Here is a 15,025-nt window from a genome sequence, read left to right on the forward strand (position 1 = left end):
ACAAACTGTTGAATATTGAGAAATTATTTTAAGTTTAAGAATAAAAAACTCATAATCACTTCAAGCAAACTTAAAAATATTCTAACCACCAGGGGGAAATGATTCGAAACATCATGCTTTTATATTTCTACGTGCTCTACATACAATAAGAGGATTTCCAGATTTCACTGATTCATCCCATTCCTGGAATAGGCTATCATCAGATGCTTCTAGCTACAGAAAAAAATCAATTGTTTATTAATGTTCGTACTCATTGAGAATAGAAAGGGTTGAAGAAAAGTCGTAAAGTAAAAGAAACAATTGCTACTTCATTAATTCATCAAATTATGCGCTTAATTTACTCTCACATGATAATTATTATATGCAGCATATACTACTTACAATTTTTTCACACTGAATAATTTTTTTTAACTAAATATTCAATAAATTAGATCAATGTTAATAAATATAAATGTTTAAAGATTTAAATAAATGTTTAAAAGATTAAAATGTTGCTGTTAAAGTTATAGAAAAGCTGTTTTATAGCAATACATCTTTAGAAGTTTTCATAAAGGAAAACTTTTGCCATTGTCGTTTCTTAATATCGTAAAATTATAGACTTTCGATGTTTTATTTAAATTCTTACCAAGTAACAGGTACGTCTATCTTGCTGATAGCAATTTTTACTCCACCTAGACAGACTACTAGAAATAATAAACGGATATATGATTAATTTATTAAAACAAACATTCGAATGCTGTATCTTAAAATCTGTGAATCTGTGATGTCGTGGGGAATATTCTCAAAGAAACTGGCACCTGTTTACCTGCGATTTTAGATACTACATCTTAACGTGAGCAATGGTTTCATTCTTCGTAGTCTGTTTGGCGAGGGAGTCTGTTTGCTCGTTGCCTTCGTAATTCTCACAACAGATATAGCTAAGATATATTTTTCATTTTATTGCTATGCCACAGAAAGTTGTATATTATGCAGAGAGGCAGTGTGAGGGATATTAAAGTGGAAGATGTTGGTAAAAAAGACAAAGCTAACAGCTTTGTTTATGTTTATCAGTTTTGCCAGAAAGATACTATTTCGTGGGCGTAAATGATCTTTCCATCTGCGAACTATTGTATTATTGTCGTGCAAGTACAAAGGCGCTATTACAAGTACAAAGGCGCTGTCGAAATTCGATATATCTATATACTCGAAGATGTTTCTTCCCTTAGGCAGATAGCTCTGGAGTGGTTTACTGTAAACAAAATAATTCCAATCCAATCTAGGGAATCACCAGAACTCTTTTAAAGATATTTTGAAAGACATTAAATGTTTATAGCCTCCAACATGTGCGTAATTATTATTACGTAATGAACAAAATTCATGTGCATTTATTTTAACATTTCAAACGTAAGGAGGTTTCACACATTTAGAAAACAGTCATTGACTAAATTAGCTAATTACTGCCGTAGATCCCTGCTTGGTTAAACAAATGCATCATATTTTCTCCTTAGCATCCTGAAAACCCTCCTGTTCAGGATAGCCTTCATTCAGTCATAAAACTTGCGCAATTTGAATCTTGACTAATTTATATGGCATGTTGAGCTTGTGATATATTTGTAAAATTTGTGATTCAAGCTTTACTAACAGTTATATTTTAGTTATTTTCTATCAAGTGTTCCTTGGCTAGTTATGATTCAGAGAAAATGTTTAAGCAAATCGACTGACAAACGGCGTAATTTAAAAGTATGTTGTAATCTTAACCCTAAGTCTCCAGAAACATTAGGATTTTTTCGATGTCAGGAAACTGAACAAATGTGCAATGCCCACGCCAGGACTCGAACCAGTGACCTCTCGAATACGCGCCGAGTATGCTGACCACTATACCACAAAGGCATGCTAAGAAGACGGGAGAAATAGCTTATAGCTCTATTGGAGTTTGTTCCGCGATTGTGCTGCCTGCGAGGGTGTCTTGCAAGCTGTTGAATGCTCTATACAGAAGTTCTGGCTGAGCTGTGTAGATGTTTAGTTCATTCAGATGCCAAATATGTTATAGATTTCCCATACACTGTAATACATTGTAATCACATCATAGCCTTAGCGGGAGGGAAAGCAACGTACCGTTTAAATTGTTAGATATTTAGGGCAAGTTAGGACCAGTTATTTCAGTGATTTTATGCCGCAGAAGTCATAACGTTTCTGATTTTCATTGAATTAATCGTACAGACTTGAATTTTGATGGTAGAGTTAATTTATTACAGTTTTTAAAATAAATGTATATTTAAAAAAAAATCTGATCTCTTTTTCACACATATGATAGCCTAATTTAGTTTTGAAACTGCGCACGTTAAACTAAATTCAAAGTTCTGCAAAAGAGTGTAACGAAATTGAGAACAACGAATGTTTACGTACTGCTAAATTTGATTTTAGAAATAACAGAGCTTTACGTAAAATTTTAGTAATTTCAATACGAGTTGTGTTTTTAAAACTATGACAAATTCAGTGGTAATTAATTATAGAAAGGATTTTTACTGCGGGATCTAACCAAAGTAAGTTATTTAGTGAAACTCTTATTTAATATAAATATTAAAATATTTAATGAAACTATCTATTGAAATTTCATTTTTTTAAATAAAGTTTTAATGTTTGTATCAAAGCAGAACACGTTTCCTGTATTTGAAGTTAATGATGACAGAATATTTCCTCTACAGAAATAATATCGAAATTATTTAATGAAACACTATTTTTTTCAAGTTTCAATCTAATTTGAATTTAAAGATATTGTTCTTATTCCATAACGTACTTCTTAGTGCGCGCTAATTTCTACATCTTCTTTCATCATTTCCAAAGAACTTCTATTTTAAAATTCTCATATAATTATAAATATTTTTAAAAGATTTTATAAAATAAGCTTTGTTTAAACTTTGTTAAGTTTATATACTCATTTTATTTCTCTATTCAAAATACTAGAATTTTTCTAAAATATAAGCAAAAAAATTTCACATAAACAGGAAACGAAATTTTAATGAAATTCTCGGCAAGAATATCGTAACTGACGTCATGAGCAGCATTTCTGTTTACCTCACGAAATAACTAATGAAATAGATGGAGAAAAAATAACATTTCTTCATTTCACTAAGATGTGATTCTATTATTAAAAATTAAATAAACTAATAAATAAAAAATTAAAGTTTTAAAAATATCTAAAAGATTTCAGATTTTATCGGTGCCCGAAAAGTGTTTGATAAGGTTTTTTACTCTTTCGCTCAGCTCGCAGTCTACTAGTCTAGTTTGCTCTTGCCTTCAATCCTGCAAATTTTTTTCCAGCTACATTATTAAGCATCGTTTTTCTTCGCATTTACGCCACATATAGTTAAACAAAAAAAAAACAGAAAATTTTAAAAGCTGCATATATTTAGAATTCCCGACACAGTGTTCAGCATAGATTTTTATATTTTTTCAGTCAATTCTTCTTCAATATATCAATAGTCAATTTTCTTAGTAAGATGGCTAATTAAAAACACTTTTTAGTCTTTCTATTAATTCTATTTATTAATTATAATTTTCTTTTACACAAATCATAAAATATTTAAAAAGAGCATAATTCTAGAAATCCCGATAGAATGTTAAAGGTATACATAATTTTATGCTCGCTATATTGTTTAAAAAACTGCCACTCGTGTGGCCAGCCGCCTATAATAGTTATCATAAAAAAGAATAATTAATTAATGATTTTTAAGGAGTTCAGTTAGTGGAATTTCATAAAACTATTTAAATTTATTATCATATACCTCATGATTTTAACTCAATTTTATTTAAATCAATCATATTAAAAAGTGGAAAAACGTTTCTTAAGAACTTTGTACCATCGTTTTTTTCACAATGCGAGAAACATACATGCATTACATGCAGATTTTTCATTATTTAGTTTCTTTAAAAATATTACAGGGTGATAGTAGCTGATGGCAACAATTTAAAAAGTGATGAACTAGTTATAATGAACCAAAATGCCATTTTGACGCTAATAGCCCCTTTTGCTCCAAACGGACTTTCTAGAGAAACTTTTCTTTGGAAAATGATTCTAAGCAAGATTCGCCTTTTGGATGCAAACAATTAAACCTTTCTAATCGAAAACATTTCTATCTCAGTTTTCAATAAATAAAGAACGCTTTTCTCGATTTTCATTTCAACCCAAATAAACACTATTAGGAATTAATTAGTTTAAGGAAGTGTGTCCTCAATAACGGTACGACGATGAGGTAAGCAATTTTTTTTTATTAATTTAATTTAATACCGCTCTGTTTTAATTTTGAATCGTTGTATTTAAAACTGGAAATAAGGAAGTTATTATGAAGCCTTTCATATTTTTCTTTTTTCTAATATGCATGAATTACAAACTATTTTCGTTTTTCATATCTTCATTTTTATTTTCAGAGTGGGTGTTTTAGCTAAATAGTTCATTGCAAAAACTGTATTATTCTGAATTAGTTATTTCCTTAGTGTATTATGCATTTATACTTACGAATTTATTTTCAATAAATTTAGAAATGAAAATGAAATAAATATATAGATAGAATTTTAAAATTATATAAATGCATTTATTGAAAAAAAAACATCTATTGTATATACAAGTAGAACAAGCTATATCCTGTATTTAATTTTTTACATCACGTGATGAAATTTGTAATATTTATTTTCCACTATTTTTTAAAATTAGCAAGAATTAGCAAGTATGTATAATTTTTTATGATGTTCTTAAATCATCAATTTACTTCGGAGTGTTTGAGCAGGAAAACACTTCTTAAGATTCAGTTTTATTACCTGAAACTAATACTTTTTTCAGCCACTTTCAACCATAAAATGCTTACATCAAAGGGGAAAAAATCGATTCATAGTTTGAATAGCAAGAATTAATACTTAAAATAATTAAAAAAGAATATTGAATTAAGCTAAAATTGAATTACTGTATTTTTTCTTTTCATTTCTTTTCGCAGTTTAATTTTTATTTACCTACATCTTATTCATCCATGCTAACAAAAGGTTGCACAGCAAACTACTCTTCGAGAAATCTAATTACGATTCGGAATAATGGTTCTTTCGCGGGAACTTTATTGAATTGGACCAAACTCAAAGGGGGCTACATGGAAGTAGATGCACCTTATTTCATTAGAGAGAAATTAAATTGCCAAGTTGCTGACGTTGTATACATCAGCAAAAGAATTCTCCACTACCCTCTCCTATGAACTTTACGGGTGATGAAGGTCAAGCAGTCGTTATTAAAGTCTATACATTTCTCAAAAGACGTTTCAGATTTCCTTTCTTAACTAGTAAAGCTTAGCATTGTAATGACAGTTTAACTAGCCGTTAGTTCTAACTAATAATTAGTTTGTTGAATAAATTATTTATGTTAATTCTTTTACATCTTTTTGTGTTTTTAGTTATCAGAGGCGGAATTATGAAGTCCTATTCCATCTTGTAAATTTGCGGGACTGTTTCTAAGATTCTAACATCAGATTCAGAGATGTACAACAGAAAAACCCATAGCTACTATCAGATCACAAAAATATATAGCGTATATGATAAATTTAATGTCTGGCTTCTGTTGGCTTGTTTCAAAGTCTGTAACAAATATTCAGTGTTGAAAGTTCTTGATGACAACAGTAAGAATTACGCTACCCTACCACTAAACTTGTTGATTTAATTCCTGCACTATGTTCACATGTTCCTTATTCTATTTATTGAACAGATAGAATTTTAAAACTATAAATAGGCATAAATTACGTAAGAAGTAATGAGAATCATTACGATAATTTCAATAAAATATTCATTTTACACACGAATTAGGGATACTCCGGTTCAGATTAAAATTAGTTAATGGATTTTAATCATTTTGATAACAAAGGAAAAGACATCATTATGTAATTATACATTTAATTACTTCTGATAGTTTTTCACTAAATCAGATATAGTGACATTTTTTTCTTCATCTTGAAAAAGTTACAAAATACTAGCCTCGATATGGTTTCCATGGTTGGGCTCATTGAAGACAAATAGCAGTCGTGATCCGATAGTGATTTCGGTTATAACAAGGCAAACAACCATTGCTATAACAGCCAAATAACGTTGACTGAACACAGTTTTAAATGTTATCAGAAACAACTTAAACACTATTAACGTCTCACTGATATTTGTATTTTCTTTACATTGATAAATTAGAAGAAAATTACAAAAGTCTTATTTTCTTGTAAACCAACTTTGTTTGAGCATGAATCATTTCCCAATCAAGATGGCGGTTTTCAAGCTTCATGTAGTAGTCTGAAGAGTCAACAAGTATCGTCTGCTATCAATTATTAGAACGTAATAGAGGTGAATTAACGAAGGAGCCGGTCCATCGACCCTATTATAACTTAAATTTTAATAATTAAAATGATAACAAATTTTAATCTAATATTTTTAATGTGTGCATTTTAATGCAACTAATCAATAGCTTGTACAAATGGCAAAATATTTATTTTTTTAATATTTCTATTGAGAAATTGAAAAATAATCATTGTGAAAAGTAATGGTGGTACTGGAAGGTTTTCAATTTTTGTTTAGATGGTACTAGCTAGTCAAAAGGTTGAGAACCGCTATCTGACACCTTCTCATACCGCTTTCAATTAGAGATAATATAAGACCTGGCCAAATGCAAAGGATTTTGCCTAATTTCTGAGAAGTCTCAACTTTTAATTTGAGTGTCAGTGTTAAGTCATGATTTTAAGTGGTACTGGGATTCTTGATTTTCTGATCCTAGGATATCATGCTATCACTGTGGTGCAGAAAACGGTAATAACCCTCGATGCTTTCTGCTTAAAATAATAATGCTTAAAATTAAAGATTTCGCCTAGACATTGGATTTGACCTTGATTTTAAAAGTTTACTTCATATCTTTTCAATTCCAAGTTTATGAAGCAATGTTCGCTAATAATTAATTCGTGCGAAATCGATATCAAATTTAGTTTCAAAGCTTACTGCCACAACGCTCCGTAATCTTCAACATTCCACTCAATCGTAACGATTTTATTTGACACTAGTTATTAGATTTTTAGAGCTGAAACAAGATTATGACTTTCTTTCCAATCGAAGCTCATAAACTTTGCAGAATATGATATAAAATGAAAGTCGGTTTATCGTTTATACCAGGCGAAAAAGAGAAATTCTTCCTTTGCGAGGCAGTCTGAATGCCGATGCTATAAAAGGCAAATCCATAATGTTTAAGCTTCCCGATTACGACTGTCATTTTTATCATTTCTATACGATTTCAAAACTAAATAGAGGGTAAAATATCTAAAATGATACCCTGCGTCTAGACGGTGCCCGTTTTATGATCACTTTTTTGCGGTCCGTTTTGTGTTTAATCGCTATAGAATTTACAGAAATATTTTATAGATATGGGTTTCAGCCTTCCATGAATTAAAAACTTAGCTCATTCAAGAAAATTCAGTAAAATGCATTGATAATGAATTTTAAATTTTCTCATTTTGATTAAAAGGGCCTTTTAGGCCGATCTCTTAAAACTGAAAAATTGCTAAAATCATAAAATGCTAGCGGCTACGGTTATTTACAGATATAAATTTGCTGAATAAAGTTTTTGAATGAGCATATTGCTGTAAAGAATATATAATCACTAGCTGAAAAAATTTCCAGGATAAAGAGAGAAACGTTTTCTAATGTCATAAAGAGGGGAAAATAATCGTACACTTGCGTGGTCTGAAAACAGTTTAAAATTTTACGAAGCGTTTTAAATTTAATTATGCTGACTTATATTTAAATGAACTAAATCACACTTAAAATATTTCATCGTGTATTTGGTACAATAAACATACTAGATATGTAGTAAAATTAAAAACTGCTTTTGCATTTAGTGGAAAAATTAATGGAAAAATGCTCCTTCATTACTTGAGTTTTGCATTTGGAATCATTATCTTTTTTAAAGCAAGAATTTCCTGAAAGATCAAGATTCTGAGCGCTTTGTTTCATAGTAATGTTTAAAATGCGTAGAGAATCCTATTTATTTAAAATGCCAACTATTAAAAACTATTATAAGCGTTAACTATAACATTCAAGGTTTTACAATTTTACCATCTTTTATGGAGGCGAAGCTTAACGCTATTATATTTTATCGTTACTTGTATATTTTTTCATGGTTTCGCCAGGTTTCCTCTACACTAAGTTGCTTACATCTGACTGCAGAACACTCAGATTTAATTTCATTCAAAAATTTACTTGATTCTAAACTTTATTAGGTTTGTTAATGAATTCCTTTTTTTTAAAATTTTAATCCTTTCTCTCGTTTAAGTTTAAGCATTAGCATGAATGACTCCCATCTAGTTACTAAAGCTAGATATCCAGATTTGTTTTTATCAAGTTTCTAATTGTTAAAAATAAAATGATGATGTGATCAAACGGCGGGATTTACGGTCGTCTGAATTCTTTTCCCAGCAGGCGTCGCTAAAGAAAATACTTTAGAATTTGGGTGTAACATTTTTCTTGCTTACTAGGCTAGTTTTTTATTTCCTGTTCTCAGATTAAATACGCATTATTGTTAATCTCGGATTGATTATTGTTCTCGGATTAATTACGCTTGGAGTTTTCAGTCAATATGCTTTTTGTGTGTGAGGTGAATAAAAATAAGAAAACACTAGGCAACATGGTCTTCATTCAAGAATCTAGTGATGATATTGTGATTTTTTTCACTAATTATTTTAGGGAAAAAAAAAAGGTCTAGTAGCTTCTCCGATACAGTTGACGAAAGGTTTACAGAAGGATTTAATTTAATCTTCTTTAAAACGAATTTATTAGTCACGAAGAAAAGTAAAGAGATATCAAAGCCCAAGTTTATTTCAGAGAATACACATAGTATCAGTGTACTAATACTATGTAAACTGACTTGACTATGTGTTAACTGATTTGAAAAAAAGCTTTCTCTGAGGTTAAGTAGACGATAAAATCATTAATCTGTGTTGCCTCCACATTATTCAATAACCGCTGCTACACGCCGCAGTATTTTGTGAAAGAGATTTTGTGATGTTGCAGAATGGCAACCTATGCTGCCTCCATATCTAGTGTACTTGTGGGTACGGCATGCGGAGCTAGGCGTTTTGCAATCATTGACCAGACATGTTCGTATTATAAGACATAATACATTACTTTAAACTCAAGTGAATGCATTCTGTCATCTCTGACAATATAAGACAATATATATATATATATATATATGGTAAACCACAGAGTAAAAGTGTTTATAACATATTATGTAATAAACAATCATGCATTGTGTAATAAAATATAACATAATATAACCCAGTAAATAGTTCAGAATAAGGTTTTGGTGTAAAACTAACTATTAAAAAACAGGCTTATTTTTAGTTAAGTAAAAAATATGCTAACATTTATTTAACGAGAAAAACAAAATATTGCTTCCAGAATCTGATTACAACATTAGCAAGTGGCAGGACGCTCAATTTGGTAAATGAAAAAAAAATGAAGATATACCATTTTTCATAAAATCTGGAATTTGCCCAATTCCAGTTTAAATATTATTACCAAAATATTACATGCAACTAATTTCTTCAAGAATAATGACATTCAAATAATATCTAACGGAAAACTACATATACCGGTTGACACCAGAGACAAAATAATAAGCAAATTTCAAGAAGCATAATTTCGTACCATATCTAGTTATAAATAATAAGCTGAAGTCGTTTCTATAGTAAAAGTTTTAAAACCGTATGTCACGGGAATAATTTAAATATGATCAAAATTATTTTTCACACACAATTTTCTACAACTTACTATTCTTTCAGATATTTCATATATTAGTCACCTCAAAATAGGATTATTTGCAAAGGCTAATTTTCAAATATAAATTTTCACTGAAAAAGATACACCGTCTGTCGATTAACAAATTTCAATGTTCCTAATTGTTCTAGCACCTTGATTTTACTCTATAGATACAAATGGAAGCGTGGTCCAAGCTTGCAACTTTCTTCAAGACCTCTATGGCTGCCTAAGAGTAAAATCTGTAAAAATAATTTGAAGGAATAAGGAAATGAAGTATTAATAAGGAATATTAGATCAAACTTTTTCTTCCTTCCAGAGAATCTTTGGGCAGCGTGATTGCTCTCGGCTTTGTCACCATGGCCACTTCCGCCTTATTTTTCAGCTTTCTCGCAGAATATAAGAAAGCGCCTTCACTTCTCCAATCCGTTGTCTTCGAAATCACCCGCTGACGCTTTTCTTCTCTCGGCAACGATTTGCTTTCTCGGTGAAGAACTTTTCCCCATTGCCATCCAGCAAACACAAGAAGGTCGCCAACAACCAATGTTAGTAGTGCCTCTTAGGGAAGTGTTGACAGATGTTTACCAGAAGTTCGTAGCCACTCCTTTGCTTCTTCTACCGCCTCTGCGCTCTAAGGACTCCAGATAGGGTCAATAACACGACCAACCCCTCATCCACGTAGGCATCCTACTTTCTAAGTTTTTCCGAAAACAACACATTCTTTTGACTAGCCTCATCCGCAGCCCTCAATTACCAGGGACACACACAGGAAACCCCAAATTTTGGCCTCCAACGAGCGTTGCGTTGCAGCAGAACAGCATAAAAATTTCTAGCCTCTTCTCAGAGTTCCATTTCTACTATAAAAAACGTTCTTCAAGACATTTTGGAGATAAAAAGTCACATCGAAGGGAAAAACTCCTATTCCAACGGATGGCTTATAAATTCAGAAATTCAAACGCTTCTTACAGTTTAGACAAGAAGATACATTGAACGATTCTATATATTAAATTCTCACAAAGGTACAAATTCTCAAAATTACCCCCTGAGTCAGGAAATAAAGAGTCAATGATTTTACGGGAACGAAGGGGGGATATTAAAACACAAATTAAATTAGCAAAACAATTAAGTTTAACACCAATCAGTGTTACATAAAATCAAATTTTTAAATTAATAAATTTTAAGGGCCATACCAAACAAAAAACAATTAAATAAAAATAATAAAATCCAACATAACTAAATTATGTTTTTCAAACAGAAATTAAGTACGTTAATTAAGTTTCTCCTCAAAAGTTAATAAGATAAATCTTAATCAAAATTAAGTAAATCAATAACAGATCAATTCAAAGCTTTTAATAACCACTTAAAACTAATCAGTTACAAAAATTAAATGTTAATTTAATTAGATAAAAAGTTACGCAACATTCGATGGGTGATAGATGTGTAGAACGGCCGACCAGCATAACGACACAATATGGTGGACTAAGAAGAAAGCTTAAATATTTTGTGCAACTTGTGGTTGCGCATCGTCCTGTTGGAATGTGGTTGCAAGCAAGCCCTCAAAGTAAGGAAGGAGAACAAGCTTCAAAACTTTAGAGATATAGAGCTGGCTGGTAAGTGTACTGATAATGCGTCCTAGATGTTTCGGGAATAGAAGCAAATAACACCTCACACCATAACATCGGGAGCAGAACTAGTTATGATGATGCATACACAGCAGTCGAGCAGCTCTCTTCATGGTGTCTGAAAACTCTAAACCAGCTATAGTTGTATTGCAGGCAGAAAAGTGATTCAGGAGAAACACAGTGTCATGCCATTTGGATGTCCATCTCCGCGTTCGATGTAAACGCAAATACCTGTTGTTTAAAGTTAAGCAAGGCAACGGAAGCCTCTTGGACAGTCCTTTGTACTGTAAACGAAGCCGAATTGTTCGTGCAGACAGACAACTATTATTATGTTATGAACTGCATTCGTTGTGACATGTTTGCGAATGTCACCGCGCGCTCCATCAGTGCCATGCGCACGATATGCATGTCATCCAGTGGAGTGGGTGATGAGGCGGCTACATTTGCTCCTGTTTTTGTTTTTCAGTCGTTCTCTTCTGAATTCACCGATTCCATATTCGTCTGGCTGTTGCTGACCGATTTCTCGGAAGGCCAATCAGCAATCTCTGTACGCAAAGCTCTGCCTCCGTCGAACTCAGAAACGTACTCGAATGATGCTCGTGTTTTTCTCCGAGGCATATTGAAGCTACCCTAGCAAAAAATCTCACAAGAGGCTCCGACAGGTTGTTCAAACAACAATATTTCCTCTTTTTAGATACTGTTACGAATTTGGTATTTAAAAAGCTAATGTTAGTTCAATTATAAATTAAATGGTTTTATTTATCGCGCAGTGCAGCGCGTGACGAATATTAAAAGAAAGCTAAGCCGGAAAATTGAAAATACAAGAGCGCGTGCATTAAATAAATAAATATCTCTTTTTGATTTCGAGAAAGTACTGGAAAATTCTAGCGCGTGATTTTAAAATCTTATAAAAGGAGGAAAACATCTCAGTTTGTAGGAGTTGCTTAGTTTGTTGTTGTTTAGAAAACTGCTCTTGTTGATTGTAGCGAATTCGCGGATTAGCGTTCTTTAGCTGTTTTGAATTACGTTCTATTGGATATTTGAGTAGTTAAAAGATAACTACTGTGAGATATTGTAATACTGCATGATAATTTGAGAAAATTTAAGCATTTTTGTTGTGATAATAATAAATTTTTGTTCATTTTTCATTGGACTTGTGCATTCATTTCATAACGAACCCGTACGCACGCAACAATACGGATTTTAAAGAGTGCTGCAGTCTCCAATGATGTGCGTGCAATTTCATGCTACGTGGATGGTTCCTTCATGGTTTTTCGATGTTTTTGACATTTTGGATGACGAGAAGTTTATTTTTTCTAGTTTGAAAATCTCGGATCAGCAAGCACAATATTATTATATTGGAAACACTAACGCGCAGCTAAAATATGAAGATTTGATTATATAAAGCACTGTGATGACAATTTTTGAAATAATTGAAATTTTAGCATTTGGTTATCCTTAAGGTAATATAGCTCGTACTAGATTTGAATAATTAATGGAATATCACTTATTCCACACACCGAGGCTTGATTATTTTAATTAAGCATCAGAACGGATTTTACTGCGAAATACTGAAACATGGTGCATTTCAAACAAATACCAAGTTATGATTATTATACCCAGTTATATGATGATAAGTTATTACACCAAGTTATACTAATGAGATACGATTATGATAAGTTATTATACCAAGTTACACTAATGAGATTCATTACAGCAATATAAAGGAGATGATAATTTATTCATATAAGCTTCAAAAATGTCCATAAAACTACTGACTCCTCTACAGATTTTTATATTTTATTTTTGGTACTTAAGTTGCCCTTCCGTTTTCAGGCCAACTGCTTGATTTATTACGAAACTAGCAGCTTCGCTGCCAGCCTTCGTCTGGCTTTTAAATGTACCGGAAAATTAGCTGAAGGGAACACCAGACGTTAAATTTAAAAACTGCGTAGAAATTTACTCTGCAGAACAACTTCATAAAAAAAGTTATTACGTATAACAAAATTACAATGAAATAAGCAATATCCTTTAATACAAATATTAATTATCCTAATAAATAAATTAACCAACTTCCCTTTGCAAAATCTTAAGAACTCAAATGGTATGAAGGAGGTTAAGAACTTTGTTTCCTAAAAAAATCACTCAAAACTTTTCAATATCTTAAAGATAGTGAAATTAGCAATAAATAACATAAAAGAATACAAAAAGCAAAAAATTCTGAAAAGCAAAGTATAATTAATGATATAAATAACATAAAAGAATACAAAAACCAAAAAATTCTGAAAAGCAAAGTATAGTTAATGATATTTTATCTTATATTTTCAAGAGAAAAAAATTACAATGAAATAAGCTATATCCTTTAATACAAATATTAATTATCCTAATAAAAATTAACCAACTTTCTGTCGAAGAAAAACAAATCATGCAAAACTTTTCAATATCTTACAAATAGTGAAATAAGCAAAAGATAACATGAAAAAAACTCAAAAAACAAAAAATTCCGCGTAGAATTCTCTGCCGAACAACTTTATCAAAAAAAATCAATAAAAATGCATTATATATATAAAAAAATGACAATGAAATATGCCAATCTCTTAAAAACAGTGACATAAGAAATACGATGAAAAATTGTTGCCAAACCCATATTTCTAAAAGAATGAAACTATTCAAAATGATGCGATTTCATCAAAAATCTATCAACAACAATAAGAAAGGAAAATTGTTGCCAAAATCACATTTCTAAAGATGTGAGATGTGAGAAGTGTATTCTGAAGCTTCATTTAAAAATTTTTTTTAAATTCAAAATATTATCATTTTTCCAAAATTCTTTTTGCAAAAGCAGTCGCAAGGATGAAAGTTTAACGTGTCCAAAAATCAAAGAAAAATAAACTGTACATTTTTAAACATAAACGTTTTTAGAAAAAATCCCGTTGAAAAGGTGTTAAGCTCACTTTGTTAAATAAATTCGTATTTAATCGATTAATTGAAATGTTTCATGACGTTTCATGACGATGTAAAAATGGAGTGCGTAGAGTAAAATCTCGCTTTCCTATAGCCCATTATGTCTCAAAATGACGCGATTTCGTCACAAAACATAAAATAAAAAAAATTCTAATTCGAATTTCGAAAAAATCGCTTCGAGGTGCACTGGCTCTTGTCTAGATGCACCTATGTACCAAATTTCGTAGCCGTGGATCTATTAGCTTACGCGCAGCGCGAACGAAAGACACACACACACACACAGACTCTTTGTTTTATTATATGTAAAGATAGTCCCCTCAGTATATCACATGGAAATAAGTTAGCTAACGTTTAATTACACTGAAGATGCGAGTGTTGCAAACATATATATTACAAGTAAATGTCAATCTGTTTTCGATACTTTTATGATCTGATGATTCAAGACATTTAGTGTAAAAACTATAGGTCTTTAGTAATTTAAAGCTTCGGTTTCTGTTTAAAGTATTTAAAGTGTTTAATTTCTCACACTTCTATGCTTTGGGTAACTTTATCTCTTTAGTAAGAATGTTATGAAATGACTCCAGTTAGGTAAATCTACATTTGTGAGAATCATTACGTATTTCCCTTTCAATTCTTGAACAGAG

This window comes from Stegodyphus dumicola, chromosome 2, assembly GCF_044657685.1.
Source record: "Stegodyphus dumicola isolate Sdum_Otavi_A_Nest chromosome 2, ASM4465768v1".
Classification (NCBI taxonomy): Eukaryota; Metazoa; Arthropoda; class Arachnida; order Araneae; family Eresidae; genus Stegodyphus; species Stegodyphus dumicola.